Source organism: Cardiocondyla obscurior, linkage group LG01 (genome assembly GCF_019399895.1).
Source record: "Cardiocondyla obscurior isolate alpha-2009 linkage group LG01, Cobs3.1, whole genome shotgun sequence".
NCBI classification, from domain to species: domain Eukaryota; kingdom Metazoa; phylum Arthropoda; class Insecta; order Hymenoptera; family Formicidae; genus Cardiocondyla; species Cardiocondyla obscurior.
In genome coordinates, this window is record NC_091864.1 from 12,390,148 (window position 1) to 12,416,817 (window position 26,670).

Consider the following 26,670-nt stretch of genomic DNA (forward strand, 5'->3'; position numbering starts at 1 on the left):
ATATCGGGCCGTGAATTCGTGAAAACAAGGTGACGATATTATCTGTTTTCAAAAGAGTGAAGGGGTAAAAAAAAAAAAAGAAAAAAGAAAAGAAAAGGGAAGAACAAAGAGCGAAGAAATCCGACAAATTTTTGCACCGCTCTTCGAGACGCGTTTAATTAATTGCACGATCTTGACGGGCGACGAAATTTAAAAAAAAAAAAAGAAAAAGAAAGTTTTGACCGAACGAAATTTTTAGATAGACATCAAAATTGTAAAACACGACGAATATATTGTGGACGATATTGCTTTTTATATTCCGAGCCTTAAGATAAGTTAGGTAAACACCGGTGTTCCCTTTCTTGCAATTTTCCTGACAACTTTTTTTAAATAAAAAATATGTAAAAATATACTTGATACTTTTATAGAGGTACATAAATTTCGTTTGTGACAACATGAAAGGTTCTCGTTCTCGTGATAAGCTGGCCTAAGATCTTCGATAAGTAACTTTGAGTTTAGATGTCACCTGCGACATTAAAATATACAAACTGATAAGAGTCGGATATTACAAAGTTATGAAGTTCTAATCCTTCAAGAAGAAAGTGAGAGAGTGGAGAAAGACAGGAGATTCGATTTAACAACTTTTTATTTCTTCCCTTTTTACTTACTTAAATTTTTCTCTTAAATACTTCGGTTTATATATTTATTTTTGGGGCTTGATCGAGCTATAGTTTCATAATGACGATTTGGGAGCTTGAAAGTGGCGATTGATCTCGGAGTGTAAAAAAAACGCCTCGTCTTTTTCTGTTTTGGTGGAAGACGCTTCGAGTTCAGCGAGCGCATTAAAAAAAACGTAAATAGACCAGCGCTGGGCGACCGACGTCGAGCTCGGCGCTTCCGAGACCTCCGCGCGAGAAGGACAGCGTTCAATTGACGATCGGAGCTATCCGCTGTCTCACTTTCTTACGCCGGTTGTCTCTTTCTCTCTAAGGACCGAAATCTCTAACGGTCAGTCCAGCTGCGAAGTCTCGGGCGATAGGACGTGCCGCTAATCGCTTCGCGACTACGCGTATTTTCGACCGCGGACAGGATAATCTCGCGTACGAATATTGTCGACGTCGGCGACTCGGGAACGAACGATCATTTTTTATACTCCTCTGTCATTTCACTCGTCGTTTCGGGCTCCGAAAAAGTGCTACGGAAAGAAAAGGTTATGTCGTCGGCAAAGTGCACGGAGCGTCCGGCCTAAAGTTCGTTGCGCGTTCGGCATTACCGACTCGCTTCACTCGCCATCTTCTTCGGCGACGTTCAGCGGGTTCCGGGCGACCACCATTGTCAGAGCGTGAGATCCGCACCTCGCCCGTCTTCTTCGTCGCGACCGAGGTTCTCCTGTTTCGAGCAAGGAATCTTTGAGGAACTTGAATAAGATAAAGTGCGCGGGGAACATTTCCATATCGCGACCCGTCTCGTTCGTTGCTCGGTGCAGATTCTCGACGTCATTCACTCCGCCGACGAGAATCGATCGAAGGATCAAAAGTGACCGAATATCTAGAGCGTAAATTTATACAACACAAATGATCGTTCGTCGCGTTTCTGAAATTTTATTCGTAAAAAATCGCCGCGGTAATCCACCGTCGTTCTTTGGGTCGGTTCGTCTCTCGAGTGATTTAGTGATTAGTGATAGTGATTATAAAAAAAAGCAGAGCAGTGTAATATAGTGTCGAGTGATTTTAAGTGTTACAATACGATAGGATAACCCGGAATTACTGCCACGAAACAGGAAGGAAGGACAGGAAGGAAGGAAGGACGAAACGATGGAAAATAACCTACTCTAACTTAACCGGAAGATACAAAAGTAAGTCACACGCCGTCGGTCGTGGACCACTCAATTGTAATTTTCACAAAGAAAGTATTATAATTAATAAATGTCCCCTAATGTAATAACGCGAGCAAATTAAGATTTTATAAAAAAAAAAAAAAAAAAAAACAGCGCGCGCATAATTTCTTCCAGTATTTCTAAACGATCGATTGTCAAGACGTCAATATTAAAAACGTCCCACGATTCACCCAAAAATGATTAAAAAATCTCCTGCCATCAGCAGCGGCTTTAAAAAAACGCAGCGTAAAACGCAACGCGGTGCGATTACGCGTTGCGGGACACGCGGGCGAAATGGGCTAAGCTATCCCTTATCTAAGGCAACGGGTAAGCCGTCGCACCCTGTCGGTTGTTATCGCAGTACAGAAGTGGACCTAACCCGCGCGCAGGGAAAACGTATGTGTACACATGCGGCGGCGACCGGGCGTGGGTGGGCCACCCATCCAGCGTCCCGGCGCGTGCGTATTTGCGAGGCGGCGTCGCGACGGCGCGCTTCCGCCGCGCCCGATGCCGCGGAGACGCGAGGGCGGTGTCGGTGGTGGTGTACCAACGAGGGAGGGTTGTTCTCGTCTACCCGCCGTGGGCTCCTCGTCGTCGTCGTCGCCGTCGTCGTTGACGAGCGCGTCGCGGCGCCCGAAAAGCGTTCCTCACCCCACCGGGACCCTCGCCCCCGGGGCCGCGGTGACTCCGAGGCGTTTCACCCCCGGGACGCGTACTTTCTGCCGCCGGATCCGGGACCCGCGTCGACGGCCAGCGAAAGGAAATAAAGAGCACGGAACGCCTCGTCCACGTCGCACCCTGCTGCGACCCCGACGTATCCCCCCCCCCGTTCCCGGAGAGTCTCTCGCGGGGATGTAACTTCCGGTCGCACGGCGGACCACGCAAGGTTATAATCCCACCCTCGTTTCCCCGCATCGTCGGCATCGTCGGGCACCGTCGGCACCGTCGGCGTGGATGGTGCCTCTGGTGGTGCTAGTGCCGGTGATCGTCTGTCACGGTCCAGCTGTTGTCGCTCGGTGCATTTCGCAGCAAGGGTGAGTAGACTTTTGCTATCTCGCCGTTGACGTCTCGTTCTCGTGTCACTCGCCGTCGCGTCAAGACGACGATGGGGCAGGAGACGGCGTGGCAAAAGTGCGCGCGTCTCAGGGCAAGTCCCGACGACCGAACTCGTGCGGTGTCAATTTGCAATCCTACAGAGAGTTGTTACGGGTAACCTAGTTGGCACTTTTCGCAACCCCTCGTGTTTATGTCGACCCCTCCTCTCTTCCTCGCCCTCCCCGGCCCCGTCCTCGCTCTCACCCCTCCCTCTCGTCGCCCTTCGACCCTCCACCGTCCCGCTCCTTCTTTTTGTTCGGGCGGGGGTGGTAAACATGCGTTCTGCAGAGATATCGATAGAACGACGCCGAGAATCCCGCCTGCGGGAAATAATCTCGGTTAATCGGACTTGACTCGCATTTTGCGCGAATTTTACAGGCGGGAATTTGCTCGCGACAAAAGTCTTCGACGCCGACTTCGGCGAATCTGGATCCGCGATGCCGCAATCGTAAAGAACGACAACCGAAAACGTAATTAACCAAGAGATATTCGCGGTATCGATGTCTGTCTGAAATTACTTTTTTCTTGTGCAAACTTGGGTTGGGAATTATGTATATTCGTCAACTAAGTCACCGTCGTTATAAACAATTCTGCGACACGGCGGGCTAGATTCCTGGGTTGAGATAATAGTATTTCGGTGGCGCATTGGTCGCCGTTATGCAAACACTAGTGTTAACCCAGAAAGCCCTGAGAAACCAGATACGCAAGTGAATCGAAAGCGCTAATTTAATTAAAATCACTACTTGACGAGTTAACTTATTCGATTACATAAACACGCTCAATTAGCGTGATTAATCCTGTGTTTCTTGTTATATTTCTTGGTATCCGCGTCGAAAGTCCTATCGCCGCGCAACGTCGTTTATTTCTTTGCCAGATTATTGATATCATTAATCGATTTATACTGCGTTTAATATTAATTACTCAATTATTATTAATATCGAGTTAGATTTGTTGTAACAATAAATTTAGTCGCCACCCAATAGTTTCATCTTCAAAAAAGATCATTATTCCAACTTAGCACAGTATTGCGTGATAAATATTGTTTGTATTCGCAGCAATTAATTGTGCTAGAATAATGATGGTTCAATTAAGTACCGCTCGGTGCTTCTTTCTTGGTATTTTACTCTACATTTTTCATTTTTTGATTCACGAACGCCGGTAATTTACAATAACGCCGGATTAAACTTTGGAAACTACGTATTTGTCGAATTTATTTTTTTATTTTTTTTTTCATGCTCTTATTGCTCATATTTAATTATTTTCTAAAATAAAATACGATTTTTGGGTTTCGACGTGGCTTTTAGTTCGTACGGATCAGCTCGAATACGAAATGCGTTCTCCGCCTTTCATGTTCTCTTCATCTCGATGAGAATTACCAGATTATCCGAGTCCACGGCTCGCGATTAACAAATCATCATTTTAATCGAATTTTCTTGCGGGACGTGTTATAAGAGCACTCGACTTCTCTCATTTTGCTTGTCGCGCGGGCACTCGTGCGATCGCGTTTTCCCCGCCGTACTTCCAATTAACGTCCCGCACGCGGCCAAGTGCCTGGTTTACATCTGCGTCTGGAATGGGCATTTTTGGAATTCCCCTTGCGCTCAATATCGAAAGAGGGAATAAAAATACGCACGCGTATCTATATAGGATTTTTTTTTTTTTTGTCACATTAGACATTTTTTTTTAATTTATCACGACTTGTTCAAGTGAAAAAGAAATTTAAAGTATCGAAAAGAAAAATAAATTAGAAATAAGAAAAAAATAAATAAATAAAAAATAAAAATGACTACGTGCTACTTAAGAAAATGGTATTAAGAAGAGTATATTTAATATTTTGCATTTAAAAGAGTTCATTTTAATACATGGCGTTTTAAAGCAATAATCACACGAGAAAGAAAAAAATTTTATCGTGTGTTATTTAAAAATGGGGTTTTAAGAGGAAAACTCGATATTTTGCGTTCGAAGGGATACATTTTAATACATTGCGTTTAAAAACAACATGAATTCCTTGTTAATTGGCGACGACACTTAACGGCCGCTTAATTTACTGTGTTAAATCCCGACGATGTGACAGCGATAATTTGTCTCGCAATTGTCGTCGTGGGAGTTCCGAATTACGATTTCCGGCACGTGAACAGCGAAACCAATCACGAGCGCGCGGCTATTATTTGCCAGATGCAAAGTAAGCGTGAACAGCTAAGGAATTTATGCTCCGAAGACACATTTCATCGCATTCGCATAAAATCTGCCTTAATCTCTGTAAAATTTTAACGATCTCTACGTACGTGAGTTTGGATCTTCTATAAAATTCTCGTTTGAAAACGTGGCTCGAAAACTATGAATTTTTACGGTAATATATATATTATTGAATTTATACGCGTAAAGAAATTAACGTTGAAATGTATAAACACTATAAACAAATAGAATTGATATTTCCTAGTCGAAAGACAAACGTTACTTTTTTTTTTTTTTTTTAATTAATTTGTACTTTATTTCATTCAATTAATTTTTTCTTTATTTAATTTACTTTTTTTGTGATTTTAACAATCTATGATTATTTAATAGATTTTTGGATGGTAAATTGACTTTTTTTTTATTTCGTAAAAATTTTAGCGTACTCGTTCGTAATTTAACATTTTTTAATTCTATCTTATATCGATTTATATCTCGTGTTAATGCGGGTAAGAATTAACGGTCACGTGACAACGTTTTTTTAGTACTTATTTTTTACTTTTAATTTTTTTTTTGCATTAATAAAATTAAACCGTTTAGAAGAAGTTTCACTTGACATATTTATTGTCGAGTGTACGAGTATTACTTACGTATATAGCTTGTATTCGATGTCGTTCTGCGAGGATTTCATTTGCGCGAAACGCCGGTCGTAAAGTGTTCCATTGGTCTCAGAATTAGTAACAGCGTTTTCGGGAAAGTGCTGAAAACGTACTACCCAAATGAAATGATTAAAACTTTCATCGCCGCTTCTCTTATCAGCGTTGTTCCGTGCGTGCTTTAATAGAGTATACGCGATGCAGGCTCAAAACCGCAAATGATACTAATATCGTTGACCAAAGTGGAAAACTAAAATCCAACTTGGAAGCTGTAGAATCTCTTGGCAAAAAGCTTTTTCCCCAGATTTTGAGAATTGCGGATTTAGCATAATACAAACGTTTTGAATTTACATACATTTTATTTGTTAAAACTTAAAAAAATGTATCGTATTAACTGTTGAAGCTTTTAAATTTAATTTTACTGAAGTTTCTAAAATTTATTTTTATTTGTTAACATTTTTTTAAAATATTTTATTTATTAGGATAAAAAAAAATAATTTTATTTGTTAAAATTAAAAAAAGCAAATTAATTTTATTTGTAAAAATTTTTTATTTATTTATTTTATTTGTTGAAACTTTATCTTTTATACAATTGCGATTCCGCAACGTGGGATTAATTAAAACAAAGATCTTTTACTACGAGATATAATCCGATCTTACGCCATTTATTTTATCTATTTTTATAATGTTTTTATTTAATTACTTTCGCGCTTTAAAGGAAGCCAAAGGGCTTCGAGTGAAATGTTGTTTTACGCTTTTATTAGCTTGTCGAATAAAACGATGCTCCTTTAATGTCGCTCGGGGTATATTGTTAATTGCTTTCACTCTACGGTTTCTCCTCTTTGAATAAATTTTTCCTCCCGGCGAAAAAGTCTTCTCGTGCCGAGCCAACGTACTTCTCGCTACCTTTTTCTTCTATTTTCCTTTTTTTCCCGTCTCCGTGAATAGTTCGGGCATGTATGTATACACAATATTATCCCCGGCGAACTTCCAGAGAATGCCGCGCAATTTTGGGAACACAAAAGCCGGCCGTAGGGAGATATCGAAGTTCCCGTTTTTCCGTTCGGCATTAGAAAAATTTCATCGACCGTGGGTTGAAAAGGTATTTCGTTTAGCGCGTAATGACTTGTCAACTCAACGTGCCGTAACTTTTATACCTTCGTTTCGTATCGCGGGGTATTTGATTTCCTCCCGATGACTTTGAAATCTTCCGACAGACCGTCGGTGCACTTTATGTCCCTTCGCCAGTAGAAAAGTCGCGTTCGTGCCCAGCAAGCAGACACACCGGCGACTGATAAGAACGTCGAATAGACCGTCGGGCTTCCTCGATAAAAGCAAGAATTTTCATGCGTCTCTTATCGACGACCTTTGAAAGTGGCGGTGGCTCTTCTCGACGAAGAGCAAAGTGTTGTCATTAAAGGCGGCGGTCTATTATCCGATAATATTGCTCATCAAGGTCTTTTTTTTTTTGGCTTCATCGAAAGTCGATTATCACCCGTGAAAAATTTGCGGTGGCCTGATTTGCGAGGTTTTGTAAATTCGCGAATATTCAGTTTCTTGAATAAATATTAGAAAAGAAAAATTATAATCATATTTCTAAATATATTAATATTTTTAATTATACCGAAACTCTGCGAACGTTCTAAAAGTGTTTAAAAATATGTAATCTCGGCTTGCAATGCGTGGAAATTTGAAACGAGGATCAAAATGCGTTCCGAAATTAGTTCTTAAATCATTGAGCTACGTGCTTCTAAATTGCAGAATAAAAAAAAGAAAGGGGGCCACAAGCGGTCGTTTACGAAACTCATCCGATTCCGTATAAAGTACGATTGTCGGACTGATATCGCTCTTAAATTATATTGTTACGTACAATCGCAGATGAACAGCGACGTAAACGCGGCCCAGGAGATCGCAATAACTCCGCTGTGTAATGGTGGAGTAACAATCTTCGCAATTGAATTACGTTGACGGAAATTAAGCGGGCGCAAAGTAAAGTACAATTAACAAACATGCCCTACCCACGACTGCATAATACGTCGCTGTTAAAGCACTTCGTAAGCGACGCGTCCTGTTTTTTTTTTTTCCTCTTTCCCCACCGCAAAATTTTCCAGAGATACGGCAACGCGCGCATAAATGATTTGCATAAAATTTAAGAGTACAAAATTTTTATACATTTGTTGACGCTAAGAATTTACGTACGTGGAAAAAAATGTAAAATGAACACTCGTTAGAATATGTTTGTCTTCAATAATATTTATATAATTCTAACAATAAAATTAAAAAGTAATAAAATAATTAATACTTAAACAATTATAAAAATATTAATAATATTTTTCTTAATTAAAATTTGTTTTCTTAACTAAGTAATATTATCAGAAAAAAAACTTTATGTTAACTTTTAAATTCTCGACCAAGCTGCTTCAAAAAACAAAAAAAAAATGTATATATACATATATTAGAGATTCCAGATTAATCTTTTTATTCCGACATGAATGTGATCGAACGCCGTTCGACTTTTGCACCGTTCTTGTCTTCGTTATTAAATATCTCGGTAACAAGCCCCAACTTAAACACATGTTCAAGCGTATCCCTCTGAATTAAAGTGAAAAATTTAATCTCGCCGTTTATTCATATTCCTCAAGTTTAAATTCGCGAAGTATTATCCAGCCGCCTGCAGCTTGGAAAATATCGGGTGCTTTGACATCCTCGCGGTAGAAAAATTGACTTTAAATTACTCGAGGAGTTTACCTTTAAACTGCCTCGCGGTACAGTGCACGTCTTGCATATCTGTCACTTTTTTTTTCCTTTTTGCAAAATAAAATATATAGGCCGTTTATTCCAACGGTGTATTATGCAAATGCATTCAGCGTAACGAAATGAAATCCCGGCGGAGAAAGGAGGGGGGCTGTAAGGAATTCCGCCCGCGATCGCAAGACAAAACGCCTCTTTTGTTCAGACGCGCTTAGAATTCGAATGGCGGGAGCTGGTCAAGTGTCTTGTATCTCCGGGTGCATTAGCGAACCGCCCGAAAGGTCGCAATAAATTATGTGATAACCGGCGCACTCTCCCTCTCGTGCAAACTCCGCTACCTTTCCTCTCTTCTTCCTTTTCCGTCTAATCGCACCGCTACTATTTTCCTTGTTCTCGTTTTGCGTCGCGGGCGCTCCGTTCCCGTTACGGCGGCATAGTTTAAAGGGCGAATTTCCGTTTTGTTATTATTTGAGAACTGAACGAGGGAAATCGATAAACTCTCCTTCCCCCGCCCTCCGATACGGCGTCTTCCCGGAGTCTCGTAGCATTAACCGGAGATTAACATTACCGCTATTTACACGGATAACGCGGCAGCGCGGAGAATAAACGGCGAACTGGGGACGAGGAAGCGAGAGAATTGCTGAAGAAATTTATCATTATGTTACAGCAATTTAGAGACCCTGAAGAATTTTATGATTCACAGAATAATATTTTATTTTTATAATTATCGCCGACAAAAAATATAGAGTATATTAAAAAATTCAAGTAGCGATGTTGATTCGAATTATGTCGCGGAATGTTGATAAGAAGTTAAAATAGCCGAGAAATTCTGATAATATCTGGCACGTAACACTGAAGACAATTTATCATTTTTTGCAACTATTTAGAGATCCCGAAGAATTTTACGATTATTGAATAATATTTTATTTTGATAATAATTATCGCTGAAGAAAAAAAACAGAAAGAAAGAAAATATTTAAAAAATTTTAAGTGATGTTGATTCAAATTACATTACTGATGTTGATAAGAAGTTAAATAACCGAGAAATTCTGATAATATCTGGCCTATAAATAAGCAATTGCTTCGACATTATTGAGATATCGTTTTATCTTTAAACTCGTTTGAAAGTGCTCCAGTTTTTCTTTTTTTTTTTTTCAAAGCAGTTTGAGGGAGTCCGCGTAAGTGCAGCGAGCGGGATTGTACACGGCAAGACGATAACGACGCTTAATTGCATAAAGCAATATAGAAGGATAATAAAAGTGTCTATGGAGGAGGGGTACTTGTCGACGAAACGCTTTCTCTAACCGCCCGTCGCTCAACGTAATTTTCTTGTCGGCAAGATCCCTCTTACTTCTCGTTAAATAAGAGGCAGTATTTCTAACAGTTCGCAGTTCCTTCGATTATTTAGATGCCAATTACAATAAGTGAGCGAAATATTCTTGCGTTTTCAAACCGCGCGCTGGATTCAGCTTTTTCTCAGCGTCCGAAACTCGCTTTCCTAAATTTGCATCGCTTATACACGAGCTTTTCAATATTTTTTAATTCCGCAAAATTTTATACTTACGTATTTTAAAGGAAAAAAAAAAAAAATAAATAAATTAGTATAACAAAAATTTAAATACATTTGGCGAATAGAATAGCAAATGGAAAAATTTCCTACGTATATCGAATTGAATTGCGTATATCATATAAATTGACGTCGAATTCAATCAAGCAAAATATAGCATAACAAATTGCTGGAATAATTTTTGCAGTTAGCGACGAGAAGCTGAAAGCTTGTTTAGCGCATATTTTATTTAAAACGTTATACCGCATTAACGAAGTTATTTTGGAAAAAAAAGAAAAAATAGAAAAAAAAAACAAATTGCAATGTAATTGCTAATCCTCAGTATTTTTTTTTCTATTCTGCCAAAGAGAACGTTCCATAGATTTCAACGAAAATGTTGTGCTACATAATTCAGTTTCTGGTTGATGTAAAGTTCGAAGTTACCCGGGATCTCCCAGAAGATGTTGAGGGCCCAGGAGAGGAGAAACCAGGACTTCGAGCTTCCGAGAAAAGTATGGGAGACGTTCTTTTGTCTTTTCCACGTCAAGTCTCGTTTATCTGTCGCGACTATTTTAGCAAAGCAGCTATCTCGCGAGGGCGAGAGAACGATTTTCTCGCGCAAAGACTTCGGCTCTGAAAAATCTAACGCTGCACCTCGGCAAATCCGAATAAATGCAAATAAATATCAAATTGCGATATAAAGTGCGAAATATATATATTCGTTAAACTCGATTATTATACTAGTAACAAATGAAACCTTGCGCATTCGAAAAGTTTACGAGACACGATAAAAGAGAAACGGCCCGCGTAGTTTCCGTTTGTTAATAATTATTATTAATTTTCCCATTCGTGTGATTTAACGACGAGTTGTAAGTTATCCAACTTATTACGCGCGCAGAATATAAGCACGTACGCAACGGCTGGACGCCCGGCTCCGTCGGATAATTTAATATTAATCTTCGAGTTTCCATTTCCACCCCGTGCGCCCGCAACGCGCGGCATAAAGCACGCGCAATAACTTCATTATTACGGGTTGTCCGAATCGAATAACGCTGGGGAAAATACGCCGCGGCTGTAAAACTGCAATATTAGGACAACGACTGAATCAGTTACAATTATACGTATTGATTTTTGCCTTGTTAACGGGTGCTCTAAAGGCACGTAAACGAATAAAATTTGTCGCGAACGTCGAATATTATTTTGTATTTATTAATGCGCAACGAGGGTCCGCTCGGCGGAGAACGTTTGATATTTATTAGATCGTGACTGCGACGCTCGTACGTGGGTTTCTTCATAAATGTAGCCGGATCAAAGGAAGGATTCTTTACGGTTCGTTTTAGCTTTTCAATAACGGCCGTGCTACGTGACGAGAGATTTTCCAGTGAATTTTCTGTCAGTGGCCATCGGTTCCGTGGCACGTGGACGTATCCGTAAACTCATTCGAATCGTTCCATATCAGTCATCGTGACAGCGACACGGTTTAACAACGTTTAAGCCGCCAACGTACAGTTGTATTTAGAGAAAATGTTGAATATAAATTAACTGCGTAAAAAATATTTATAATATTTTATTTATACATATATATTTATATTGTATTATGACGCAGGTGTGTTTGCTGCAAAGAGAATATCACGTATCGTTTTTATACGTTTAATGTAATTTTTAATATACCAAAAATTTTTCCGACATTTTATTATACGAAACAGACGTATAAAAATTGTCAATTTTATTATTTCTGAATTATCGTGGTTATTATAATTCGTGCAGCGGTATAGTGAAAAATGTAAAATTTGCGCGCAATCAACTTGGATTATTAATCTTACCATTTCACAACAAATGTTTTATCTATAAATTATTTCTTTATTACGCAAACTATTTTCACGTTTAGAATTTAAAAAAAAAAAAGAAAAATTTACGGCACAGAGTACGTAATATTTTGTGAATTTTCGTATTTTATTATCTCTCTAAACGTAACGCATACACACGCGCATAATTAGCTTACATATATTCCATAGAAACAGCAACCTTGTAATACAACTTCGCCCATTAATTTTTCTGAATTATACGCGAAAATCTTTCCCGCGTTCACGTAAGTACCTAATTAAAATCAGAATTAAAATTCTGCACAATAATCCATTGTGTTTTCGAAAGCTCAAATATCGAAACTAATATTCCTATCTTTCTTTCTTTCTTTCTTTCTTTTCTTTTTTTTACGATTTAAACTTTTACTCAACTATTACTGTCGGTAATCTTCGCCAGGAGTAAAACGTAAAGGACGCGTTGCGGTAACGAGCAGCGGAAGAAAAGTTTAATAACCGCCCTTAAGTGACAACTCTGCCACGGCAAGAATAATTGACGCAAAACCGTCCCGGAAATGGTCTTCGCCGTTACGTTATGATTTATGCTTTATCGAGAACGCCGGCCAACTCCGCGATGCTCGTACAGTGGTACCGTCGTAGTTTTCCCGGCCATTAGCCCCATGTATGATGCATTCCTTTACGGTTCACCGCTTTATTAACACCTCAGCCGGCGCGTCAAAGGCGCACGCAAACGTATTTGTACCTCCACAAGTGCCACTCGCCGAACGGCAAATCTCGTTTTCCATTTATCTTTCATTTGTACGTACCACCCTCGTGCATTATTAACGCGAATCGGGAGGGGAAGTTTTCTCACTTTAAAATAAATTAAAAAATAAAAAAGCGAGCAATTTTTGCCGAGAGCAAAGAACACCGGGAAAGTTCTTGCGGTTAAAAATTTTTTACACTTACTGTGTTAAATTTAAACGACACTTTGTAACTTACAATCTTGCTGGATTAAAAAAAAATTTTTTTATGAATGTAAAGTACAATAAGAAATTGAAGTTGGGTTAAGAATTTAGTAACGTGAGGGCTTATATGTATTTTATATTTTGCCAGAATTTCGAAGTTACGGTGTATGATTTATTATTTATTTTGTACGAGGGAACAAGAAAAACGAGTATTACTGAAAATGAAATTTTTTGATCTGAGAAGTGCATCTTTAAGAGTATTCATTTAACGATTTTTTTTTATTTATTAATTTTTTTGTAATAATACACGCTTAGAAATTAAACAACGAACGTATTTTATACTTATATATTTTTTTTTTATTTTATATACTATAATATGTTTTATATATTAATATTTTACACAAAACGACGCGAGTATAGTAATAAAAATAATAATAATAATAATTTATTTTTTACAGAGAACCGTCCAATAGAATTCTCTTCTCGCCCAAACGTCCGTAAGGTAGCCGTCTACGGTAAGCCCTTTGCGATACTTAATTCTTTTTCGCAGTACTTAACTGACAAATCCGATTGCCCAATAACAACAAAAGTGGCCCTTTACCATTTTGCGCGAACGAAAGACTTTGCTTTTACGCGCAAATCTTCCTAAGAGTTTCATTACATTAAATGCCGATAAAATGGTGTTGTTTTTTTTTTTTTTTTTTACAAAATACATAGAAGTAGAAGCAATATTCCGTCAAGTTAAAATAATAGATAACGGCAATAAGTGGCGTGAAGAAAACAGCAGAATGCAAATTATTTTTGCGCGATAAAATAGAATAAAATATAACAGGGTTGCTTGGAGAACGCTAAATCCGGAGATCACGGGAATTAAATTAATAACAGTACGCAGGATAACGATATGCTAATTCGCACGTAAGGACAACGAGCTACACGGCGTGTAAAACTCCGGTAATTGCGAGCGCGACGACAATACGTATCACTGTAACGAGCCGAATTACGGAGATAACCGGCGCCAATAGCACCAATTAATTTATTATAACAATTCCACCTTTCAGCTGGTAAACAATACCGGCGACGAGAGGGAATTATGCGCCGCGAAACTGCCGTGTCACGTCTCACCGTGTGCGTTCGCGTTTATGTCGATCCGTCTTTGTGTGAGCTACGACGTACAATAATTCCGAAGTATCGTAATTAATTCGTTATTGATTAAAACATAAAATTCCGATAAAAATTAAATTCTTAATTTTCTTATTTTATTATTATTACATTTTTTTTTCTTAATTATTATTTCAACGCGTGAACAACGATTGACGAACTACTTGGGGTATTTTTTTTTTATTTATTAATTTTTTTAATTAAACTGTTTTTTTTTTTTTTTTAAATAGATTTCAAGTGTCGCAAATCAATATTCTTGTCGAGGCAAAGCGAAGAATTTATTTGCTATTTTTACTCCAAATTTAATTTTCTTAATAGAAAAAGGATAGAAGAGATTAATAAGTCCCACTGTTGTAAACACTTGGGAATGAAATACTTAAATTTAATTGGACGATAAACTCCCCTTATCTGCCCCTTTATTTGATTTAGTAAGATATCGAATCGAGGATTAGGAACTTGGGAGAAATGGCGATAGAATAAATTCTCTCACTTTCGTAAACAGAAGTTCGACTTTAAATCAAAGAGCAGGATAAATAACCGAGAAACTGGATGAGCAATTTTCTTCTGAAACATTCTCTGTGCCGAGATAGGGATGATGTGATGGATAATTATAAATTAATCAACCGATTACGAGTCGACTCGAGCCTTTGTCTTTCGTTCTAATCAACGGCATTTTTTTTTTTTTTCGATATTCCAAAGAATGTTACCCCGAAATCTGTAACGGCGGAATACGCGGCCGCTTGGAGAATTTCCGTGCCTAATGGCTCGTAAAATTGAATGTCGTGCACGTCGGGCGGGAATAATAATTGATAATAACCACGAAGTAACGAAGAAGTGACTGGCGCGAGTCACTGGCTCATCCTTCAAGAATTTTCGGAAATTTAATAAGATCGGAGACGTTGAAATATTTCCGAACCGAGTAAAGCGTTTGTCGAAATTTTTATTTTATTATTAAAATTTTGATAAGCGTAAATTATTTTTAATTTACGCGGACATTCAATTTTACTAATATCGAAACGAAACTATATTATTTATACAATTAAATACGCGATTTGTAAATAAATGTTACTTTTATTAATATTTAAATTTAGTGATTTTGTCGTTAACTAATATAAAGTTTGCGTTATAGTGCTTATGCATTTACATTATTTCTAAATGTATATACAATTAATCTTTGTGCTGTGAAAGGATACAGCATTGCATATAATTTTACCGCCGAATTAACAAGCTTGTTCGATTTTCATAAAATTCGCCCAATTACAAATCCTCTCGATGTCGATCGAAATGTGAAATTTCTATAATGACAGTTGTTTGTGGGACAAAACAACAATGTTCGTGCAAACTTATTGCAGCAAGTGCGATTTCCTTTCGTCTTCAAAAACAAATCAACTTTTCAATTACAAATACAATTACTCGCGTAGCAGTTAATGCTATTTTTATTAAAATGCAGAACATGACAGCTGTTCGTTGTGAAAAATAAATAAAACGAGCGAACTAATCGGTATGAGGGAGGCGCAGAAAAAAAAAAAAGAAAAATTCCGATTTTATACATCGATTTAATGTCTCTTTTTAAATAGAGACTCGCTATTAAAACCGGATTCGTGCATTGAATTATAAAATAATAATTTTAAAAGAAACTTAACTGTGCGCGAATACACCCGCACAAATATATCCGAAATATTTTCAAAATTATTTTATACACATTATTTAAATTATTAATAATTGATCCGAAAGTTTTCAAAACAGATTTGCATTCGTGCCCGATCTAAAATATGTATATACACATTTAACCGCGTTTCTGCCGTTGATTTTTCCCACACGTAGATACCAAGGCACACCTCCGACCAAACCGACTTCAACTTCGCGACGTGAAAATGATTTTCACCCGGTTATTTTATTCGGGCGCGCGAAACGAGCCGGCGCGTTTCCGGTCGACTGCGATGCGCTAACTGCGTCTGGAGTGCAATGAACGCGAGTTCGCGACGGGGTAGTCGAATAGCAGAAGGGTTAAAGAGGCCGCGGGGGAGGGCGAGATGTACACTGCTGCAAAAGCAACGACCGGGGCTGACCTGAATCTACGGGCGGCGCGATGAAAAGAGAGCGACAAAAGCTGCGATCTGCGGCACGAGGGCGAGAGTGAAAACACCGTATATGAAATAGGCCGCGAAAAAAGAAAAAAAGAAAAAAAAAAAAAATCCGTGTTCTATATATATACATGTATATTACATATCAAATTATATACGTGTGTGTGCGCTCGAACGCGGACATCTGCGCACACGCGCGTTCTCGTATCTTGAAACTGTAATGGACCAACCGGCATCGGGAATCGAAGAAATTGTATAGCTCGACCCGCGCTGCTCAATGTTTAAGCACGTAGCGATAGAAAGGAACGATTCTACTTGTGACACACTTAAAGCGAGGAACAGCCCCGGCGAGCTGATACGAATTTACTTTTAAATCTGCGAACACCGTCCGGCGCGGTTGGGAACGGAAACATCGTGACGAGCGATTTTTCTTCGTGGACGGCAGATCGGCCTTGAATCTGTATTAAAAAAAAAAAAAAATTAAAAAATTGAAGAAGGCGCGATCTTTAAAGTCTTACAGTCTTCTTTTGCGAAGATTATTACGAGATGCTCCGTTAAGAAATTCGTAATTTTCATACTTTTTTTTTTTAATGCAATTTTGAGCTCAGAAGTATTCTCAACTTTCTCGCCGAATAAAAGAGTATATTTTAAACTCGCCACGAATCCCGGAAAACAAAGCGCCGGACTGTCTTTTAATTTAAACGCAGAACCAGGGGTCTTGGGGGGATGGGGACGGTAAGATAAAATGCGAGGTGGGATAAATCGCGTTAAACTTTCATATCGCCGCTGCGGATGATTATTAATGTTTCACGTCGCCTCGCTGCGCTCTTCTTACTCTTTTATGGCACGAATTGCTAGTCACGTCACCCCGCAGGTACCGGAGACGGATGATAAGATCGAGGTGGGTGAGGGAGGACGAGAAAAGGAGGGAAAGAGGATATCCAAACTCGTCGTAATCGAGATCGACGCTGTCGATGGCAAGGGTTGAAGGGTGTCGTAAATTTGTTCAGGGCGGGTGCGCACCTGCTAGCGTTACGTCACACGCGACACGTCGAGAGAGTTCCGCGGAGCCGGGAGATATCGGGCACCGTGGGGACCAACCGGAGCGAATTAGTTCCGTTCGAATTTCGCGTCCCCGGGCGCGCGAGAAATGTCAGAAAGAACGACGTTTGTATCTCGCGCTCTTTCGTTCTTCCCCCTGTGAATTTTCTGCGAACGTGAGAGCTTTGCATGCCGCGCTCGGTCCAGCGTACGTGCTTCCGGTTGGTGTCTCTCTTTTTTTATTCTTCTTTTTTTTTTAAACAAAATATCGTGCGCAATCTGGACCAAAGCCACATGCTACCCTTCTCCTCTTTTATTAAAAGGATCTGCAGCGCGCGAGATATTGCAGATGACGTAGCTTGCGTTTCTGCTCGGGATGTACTTAATAATAGAAATAATATTTTGTATTATTTTCCCCGATTTATTCCGTTCCCCGCGACGTTGTCTCGAATTTTTAACGACGCAGAGACTTTGAAACTGGCACGTTTATATCTACGCTTCTCCGGGCAAATAAGTGACGTATAAATATTTTATCTGTGCGAAAAAGTTATACTCGTGCAATTATTATTATTTTCTCTTTTTTTTTCTTTAGTCGACGTCGTTTAACTTGATTTCACTGCCGCAAGTTTATTCGCAGCGGGATTAAAAAGCATATTTTTAAATGTCTTAAATTCACATTTGGAAGATATAAAGTTTTGATAGTAAATTTTGTGCTTTTTTTTTATTTAATAAAGATACAAAGTAACAGTGAATTTATCGTCCAATATGTTTTCGTTGTTGCGCGTGTTCGTAATAAAAAACTTAATTAGAATAAAATTCCCAGTGGAAAACCCCGAAAGTTTTCCGCTAACGTCCGTCGCAGAATTGAACTTTCCTTATCGGGAATGGACCGCGTAAAGATCGGCCGAGGAACTTTCTCATTCAGGTGCGCTTACAAAGAGGCCCTGGCCTGGTTGCGTCGGCAATAGATGACGACTCAAACAAGAGCCTAACAGTTCTCAACAGTCTTTTCTGCTTTTATCTTAACGATCTAATATCGTTTGCTGCTCGAAGTTTATTTACCGAAGTTTCTCTGATAAAAACGTACGTCAACGACGCGCGGTTTGGTAGAGCACCTAATTATTTAGTTTAATTATTCTTGAAGATTTTATAATACCAAAATTTGATGTCATAGCAGCTCTGCTGTGTCGACAAATGCAGGTTTATTGCTAGAATTATTAACGAAATTATAGATATCAAATTCCCTTCGCAATTTTTTCGAGAGAAAAATAATATTTATTGTTATATTTCATTATTATTATTATTATAATTATAATTATTATATTTTACTATTATTAGTACCTTATTTTATTATGATTATTATCATCATTATTATTACGAATTTACATTTGATTGCATACAGTTATATATTGTACTCGTTTTATCTCAGATTATTATATTCGATATGAATACACCGTGATGAACATGTATCATCGTATTACCGTATTATTGCAGTAAACAATGCCTTATGATGTATTAAATTACGCGCTCCGAGTTTCCTCGGTTCTTCCGAATTTCGAGTTTCGCGTTACTAGTGACGCTTCGTCCGTTTCTTTATTGCCTTTCGCTCTCGCGAAGACGACCAGAAAATTTCGGCGTCGCTTCGTTAGGTGAGCGAGTTAAAGCGACGATCCGCCGTCACGGTCGGTCGGTCGACCCGTGTCTCTTCAATCCGCGGAATCGGCCCGTTTAGGACTACATTTCGCTCCGAGAATTTCCACCGGCGAAGCCGCGTAATAGCTTTCGGTAGTTTGAACCCCTGAACAGAGGTAATTTGTTTCGGGAAGCGAGCCGGGCGAGCGAAGGGGGCGGCCGAGAGCGGAGGGCGTTTTCGTTTAGCCATTCGTTCCTGGGTGAATTTTATTGAAACTTTATGAACGAAAGAAGAGCCATGCTCCAGATTCAGCACGGCAGAAAGGAAATTGGAAACAGAAACAGGATCATCGGCGGCGGCGATAACTAGGGAATCGTCTGCTTTCCAGTTAAATTGATTGTCTCTGTATATGATAGTAACGGTGGTAACCGCTTGGAATAATTAAAGAAAATGTAACAAAGACAATCCCCCTCTTGTGCCGGATATTGAAATGAAATCTCTTACACGTTGCTGCTAAAGCGTTTTAAGATATATTTCATATCGCCTCCTCTTAGTCGTGTTTGTTTGATAAATTTTGATGGTTTTTAAAAACGACAATTTCATCGACTACTGCTCGCGTAAGTTTTGAATATTTATATTTGATGTTTAAGAGAAAAATTTGCTTAAATTCAATTTTATTCAAGTTTGGAAAATATTTGGAAAAATCACTTAAACGTTCGATTAATTTTTTGAATTAATTCTTTTATTTCTTACATCAGAGACGAAAGAGAAATAGAGAGAAAGAGAGAGAGAGAGAGAGAGTGAGAGAGTGTATATGTGTATGTATAAAGAAAAGGGAAAGAAAAGAGCGATAAGGAGCCATATTTTCCGGCTCGTTGTGCTATTCGTCACGACTAGAAAGACGATTGATATGCTGAACGAGTTGTCCCCGACGACGTAGATGGATGGCATTTAGATTCTACGGATCGCAGGTGCGATTCATACTATTACCTAGAATTTCTTTACTATCGACCTCTTTTCTGTTCGCATTATTCATTCTCTCATTGCGCTGAATTTAGGGAGACAAATAACTAGAAAAAAGGATAATTAAAGGGAGAGAGAATGATTATTAAGGGTATAAAACGATTTTTCTTGCTCGCTTTCGATATTTGTCGAAGATGTTATCTTACTTAAGAAAGTACTTGACATATAATTTATTCAAGTAAGACTGCAAAATGTGCACTCGGCAGATAAGAAACTCGTGATAAGAACCAATAAGCAATTAAGGGAAGCAAAAATTTTTCTAATTGTGATTTCGGTCGATTTATCCGACGATCATGCAGCTTTAATGACGCGCGGTAAATAAACGAGCATTTCGAACTTTTTTTATTAAATTTAAATAAATAAAATTGATCAAAATTTATATATTAAGATCAGACATTTTATCGGATCTGATTTAATTAATTTTATTTATTTCCTTTTTTAACTATATTATATTTTTACTTTGTAATTAAAAGAAAAAGGTTTTAATTTTGAGTAGAAAGTTGTTTGTTTCATCAAGACTTCATCAGATTAATTTACAAATAATTATATTATTTGTATTTTGTCTTTTATTTAATTTATTCGAGCCTAAATAATAACTTCCACAAATTCTATTTAAATTTCGAATCCGGTTCGTCGCAAAATAAATCGTACTTCTCGAGCTGCAGTGTTAAACGACATTGTACACGTCGCCTATATCAAGAGAAAAATATACGTTATCGGCTGCGAAGTCGTCAATGATTCACAAGCCGCCTAAACATTAAGAGTCTCGTTTCCCATAAAAACTCGCGACCGCTCGACCTGATTTTTAAAGCCCTCGTTCCGGCCTCGTATCTCAATTTCAAAGGGCGCGGTGTTAGAATACCCCGGGCCCTCGCGGCTAGTTAGCGATACATAAACTTGGCGGAATTGATCGTAAACCGCTAGTTGCCGAGAATTTTTTTTTTTTTTTCGCTTTTTTGATACGCGGAGGAAGGGGGGAGGAAAAAAATCGCGGCGTGACTGGGAAAGAGGATGAGGAGATAACTCGCGCCGCGAGTTTTCACCGCGCGGATAGCGAAGTTTCCCTTCCATTTCGCTGCCTTCCACCCCTCGCCACCCTCTCTTTCTACCTCCCCCCCTTTCCCCGCGAATCACCAGCATGTTCCTCGGTCCTACGCCGGGCTTTATGAAAATCCCGTTGAAGTTTAGCCGGGCGAAATGGCGCTGGAAAAGTTTTTCGCGGCGGCTGGCAGCGTCGTACCGCTTTGTCTGCTCGCTCGGCCTGTTCTCCGTTACTTCCCCTCGCGGAAGAAAAAAATCTTTCGGTCCAAGGGAACGCTTTTCCACGGGAATCCCGCAGACTGTCCCGATGGAGCGCGGTCGCGAGAAGCGCCGCTCGATGAATTATGCATGTAAATCACAATTGGCTTTTCGCGAATAACTCGCGGCGCCCTGCGTTACACAAGCGGAGCCGCGGAAACATCCCCGTCTTATTAATTCCGCATCCCTCGATCGCTTGGATTCTAAACTGGAGATTGTTTCGAGAACCATTTTTAGTCGTTTTATTAATTTGAACTTTGTTTTATTCAATTTATCTTCCAATTAATTTAGCTTTATTTTGCTCGAATAACTTCGACACTGATATTTTAATATTTACATTTTTATTTACAATGTGCGTATATGTCGAATAAGTAACGCTGGAAATTAAAGCGCTTAGAAGAAATAAAGCTAGAAGTTTTATTGTTTTTTTATTTTATTGTTTAATCGAGTATTCTCCAAATGATTCGATAAATTTTTAAAAAATTTCGATGAGCTATCTGACGGATAAAGGAACTTTTGAAAAACTTCTGCACATCTTGAGAGTAATTAATCTCCGTATCGAGAACATTTATTCATCATAATGGGGTCTCGAGACTTTTTGAACGAGCCAGAAGTACGAAGGAAAGTTTCGACATTCAGCAAAACTTCATCACGATTGATAAATGAAAGGAACTTTCCTTATGGTTCAAGTGTAATTAGAAAAATACCGAATTAACCGCTTTTGTTATCGCTTCTCTAAAACTCGCTTTTTATTTCATTCAAAACATATAAAAATATCTATTAAAAAGAAAAAACAGAACAAAGAATGAAGGAAAACAGAAAATAAGAAAGCGAGAAAAGGGTTCTAAACGCGGTTGCATTTTTTTTTTCTTTTTTTTTTCTTTTTCGACGGAAACGCGGAGTGCATTTTAACGATAAACGAGAAGTTGCGAACTCGAGCAACGGAGAACGATAACGTATAATGATGTCTATCTTGCGTTTCGAAGTTTCGAACATCCGCGATCTACTTCATCGGGTAACAGGAGCAGAATTTCCTCCTTGACGGTGCACGGCGGATTTAACAACTACCCGGGAGTTGAGATCCCGTAGATGAGCCCTGTTCACAAATTTATCTCGAGAAGCGTAGGTACTTCGCCGACAAGACCGTGGCTGTAACGCCACGTGCTCGTCTTTTCGCGGTATTCCGTCGCGCAAAGGTTACGGAATTATCGGAGCGAGTCCGATAACCGGCAATAACGAGCGACCTGGCTCCCTAATGATCCATGTATCACCACCTAGCGCGGCCGAAAGTTCATCCTGTTATCGCGCCACCGTGGCAAATCAGTAACGTTTTGATATAGTCACGGTCTAACCGGCGCAGAACGAGATAAAGTATAACTTAATCGGTTCGAAGTGAAACGTCATCGTTTTTAAAACCGACCAGACCTTGCGGGACGCGTAAGTTTTCACTGAAGATTTTATTAAATCCCTGGGACTTGAAACGAGAAAGAGAAGGGTGCGACGATAAAATAAAACGTGTTGATAGCGATAATAAGAAAATTATTCAATCGTTACCGCCTCGCTGTAAACACGTTGGTGAGAATTTTTTCAAGTCGCGAGATATATTTTTTTTTTTAATTAGTAAGTGATCGAATATCTGGGAGTTTAATGATTCTTTCAATTGCAGAATTTTTGGGGTTTGCTATTTTTTTTTTTTTAACGTTATATTACAATTTGCGACGATTCCCCGAGCTGTTATTCGTGCACCTATCCCGCCTTCAAGTTTTATTACAATATTACGCTACGCTTTTTGAAGATGAAGGTGGATCATTACGTTCCATCATGTTCCATTTAACAATATGACTTACCGGGGCGGCGCTCGGAAAAGTAATCGTCGCTCGTTTCTCGGAAAAAGGCCGCGAAAGAGTGGGACGCGGCCTGCACGTGATATCCCGAAAAGATCGAACGGGAGAAGAACGTTTTATTGACCCGTGGGAAAAATCTATCGGACTAGAAGGGCCGGCTGAGTCTAAAATTCAATTTGTCAGCGTGTCGTCGCTTTCGGGATCCTCAAGAATACCGCCTTAGCCTTTTAGGGCCTCGCGTTTCGCCCGCTCCCGCGAGAAGTTCTCCGTTTTTTTTTTAACCCCGCAAATTGATTCGGGATTTTGAAATTGCCGGGATTTTGAGAAAAAAAAACATTTTTGTGGCAATAGCTTGAAGTCGAAAGCGATCGCGAACGAAAAAGTTTTCCACTCGCAGACATCGATCTCGCGCTTCAAGAACATCATTTAATATTTCCTTTGAAATTGGCGAATACAAAAGCGATGTAAGAATTAATGACAGAAAGGTTCAATATATTAAATGCATATAATATAATAATTAAAATCGATATTGCGAAACTTCCTAATAATATTTTCCTTCGCGTTTATACTTTTACATTCTCTGTACATTTATTCAAAATCGTACGGTAAAAATCTTCGCGCTCGGCAGAATTTTAAAGCGTAACAAACTGTTGGCAAAAATTCTTCTTCGTTATAATAAGGTGTAATAAATTTTAAAGCTTTGTCGTCGCGGTAAAAAGACTTCCACGAGAATGTACCTCGCGAGATCGTTGTTGCGATATCGTGCTTATTCGATTCCGAGTCGAGTCTTCGTAGCAACGCGGAAACGATGTACGGCAGGAAAACGGCGGAGATCGATGGTACGAGGGCGCGCTAGGTCGCGAAGATCCACCCATGACGAAGGAATTAGGTTACTCGAGAAGTGGATGCTAAAAAAAATTATAGGAGAGCGGGAAAGAATGGCGGCGGGACGAAAGTGCCCCGCGCGTAGGTGAGCGTCGTAACGCCGGGAAGAGAAGGTGGAAAGTCATTATCCCGACAAAGAAGATCGGAGCAATCGAGCTTAGTTCAAGAAGCCTATCAGTAAGCTTCAGCCGTGACTAAAGAAGCTTCCGGCGATTTAAGTGTGGCACCCAGGGGGAAAGAACCGTCCCGACTCGAAAAATCGGCAGAAAAGTACCGAGAAGACGCTGGATTTTTTTTTTTTTTTAGTATCGAAAGTGAAGGGGGGAGAAAAAAAAGAGAGAACAAAGGACGGGAGGATCGGCTACCTTTGCGTCGCGATATATAACCGGAGATTCAATTTTGAAATAACTCTTCGGCGTTACAGAGCGTGCGTTATTCAATCCTGTTTCTTTTACGTTGAAGAAAATTTTTTACGTTAACAACAAAAAAAAGAAAAAAAAGAATTAAATAAATAAGTGATTAAAATTCACAAAATAACGAATATTAAATACGATCAGGTTACTTTTGAGGAACGTCAGATTTTTCAAAAAACTCGGACGAAACGCAAACGATTTTGTCAGGGAGGAAAAATTTCGAAAGAGTTGTAAACGGGAGAGAAGGATCGCCGAAAGTTAAACGGAATTTCAAACAACGCTCCGAAGACGAGATCCCGCGAAGGAGAAGAATTATTGCCCCGAGGGATTTGCGAAGAACAGAGACGGAATTACAATCTATTTGTTTTCACTTTCTTTTAACGTTTCCGCTTCTCTCTGTTTCGCCGCTCTCAATTTTTCGTGTGCAAGAAAGCTTCCGGTTTAAAACACAACCTTTTACTTTTAGCAGTTCTCTCTCTTTCTTTCTCTCTATTTTTAATCCAATCTCTTTTCTATTGTGAGGTTTGCATGCGCGCTTTACAGTCGTCTCCATTTTGCACGGGTAATTAGTTTTCTCGTTCGCTTCCTGCATCCCTTTTTATCGGCCGCCATTCTCTTTGTAGGCCGAATCTTTTGACCGGATCAAACGCGCGGAATCCCAAAATGAAGTTTACCGAACGATCGGAAGCTGATAGGTATTTAGTTCAATTCTAAAATAGCTAGGCTTCCCTTTTTTATTACAGTTCAATAGGAATGCGACAAAAAAAGATTCTTTGTTGCAAAAAAAAAAAATTAATTAATTAAATCTATACGGACGATAATAAATGTACACATTTATTTAATTGTATGTAACAAATTTTTTTTATGATTTTTTAGATTTAAAATACTATCACTAAACTGTGTATATTACGCGTTGAAAATTGCATTTATATTAAATTTACTGTCACGGTATTTAATAAAAATCCATTTTTTTTTTATCTCGCTTTTATCTTTCTGTTTCCGGTTTTAAGAGCTCAGTCGCGTAAAAGTAAAGAACTGTGCCAAAGGAAACGGAACTAAGCCGGCATTTGAATAAAAATAAATTCTACAAAGGTGGCCGAATGTGGCCGTTGAAAAATTTTCGATATTTAGATACGTGACCTGCGGGCGAAACCGCGGACGCAAATCTGACGGGCGCTTGATACCGTATTTATCGCTGCAATTGTGCAGCGCGGGGATATTTGTTTTTGCAGACGTTAAAGAGTCGGATTCTGCAGCCTCTCGAATTTCGCGGACAACGGGCACGTGAACTTTCGCTATTGTCTCTACTATTTTTTTTTGTCCCGATTTCCGGTCGCGATAAGCTCCGAACACGTCGCGTGTTCCGGACACGTGACGCACGTGATGCACGCGACGCCTTCTAATAAGTTCCGATTAACCAGCCGGCACGCGAACGTGTACATTACGTTACTAGTCTCGCATTAAAGTGATTTCAGGTCCAGAGCTGAATACAATTCCCTTACAGTGCGAGAAAAATGAAAGTACATACAGCAAGTGTAAAGCCGCGGTAAATACGATCCATAATTACAAGATTGTTAATCAGTTAAAGTAAAAAGTGATCTTAATTTTTATTAAAAATTATAATTAAAGATTACGAGAAAAAAAAATTATAAGTGCAATTAATTTCAATCAAAGATATTTTACGTTTCAAAAAAAAACTTTAAACGTTGTATTATAACATTACAAATTTATATTGGATCATCATTATTGTTTGATCGTCAAATTAATGAGAGATAAGAAAATTGAGTCATGAACAGCATCAGAAATCCTGACACCGTAGAATTGCGATACCTCTACGATGTAGGGTGGAGTGTAATCATGGATCATCTCCCGTGACTCATCACTTGCTGTATCGATCAGTAATATCCTTACTGATGACTAGCTCACAAGTCCACCGCACTTTCTTATATAGCACTGCTGAATGATTCTTTCTTACGAGTTTACTGAATTTCTCTGCGACATCTAGTAACGAAAGAAGCAACCACCTGCTTCGTTTGTGTATACAGATACGTTTGTAGATGTATCGCACGTGTTCGCGATTGAGATACGAGTAGATGGATTTTACAAGACTCGATCCGCGTTCGCGTAAATATTTCATGAATTCTTCTGACGTGCTGACTATGCTGAATCATTGCATTTTTAGTGAAATATTTTCGGAAAGAACCAATGGAGAGAAGACAGAGAGAGAGAGAGAGATAGAGAGAAAGTGATTGCGTATTCTCTTACGTAACGATATCTTCTAAGCAAATCGCAAGCAGTGCAAAATATATATATTGCGAATCACGGTGCATTGAAAGGCAAACTGGCTTTCGTGCAAAAGTTTACATTAAAAAAAATGTTAAAAAAGAAAGTAATAAATGTTATCTATTTTCCTATTTTCAAAGTTTTTAAAACAAATGATCTCGAAAA

General features: G+C 39.0%; 1 protein-coding gene across 4 annotated transcripts in view; it reads left to right on the forward strand.

Annotated features, from left to right (window-relative positions):
* Positions 1 to 1,284: 1,284 nt before the first annotated feature.
* Nachra3 (nicotinic acetylcholine receptor alpha3 subunit) overlaps positions 1,285 to 26,670 on the forward strand; it is a 66,326-nt gene continuing 40,940 nt past the window's right edge. For 2 of the 4 annotated variants that reach the window (XM_070656975.1, XM_070657001.1), the window contains exons 1-2: positions 2,387 to 2,889; positions 13,301 to 13,357. The gene's annotated coding sequence lies outside the window, so the exon portion shown is untranslated. Of the gene's footprint in view, positions 1,835 to 2,386; positions 2,890 to 10,389; positions 13,358 to 26,670 lie in introns of those variants that run through there. The other 2 variants (XM_070656992.1, XM_070656983.1) reach the window with 2 other exon arrangements.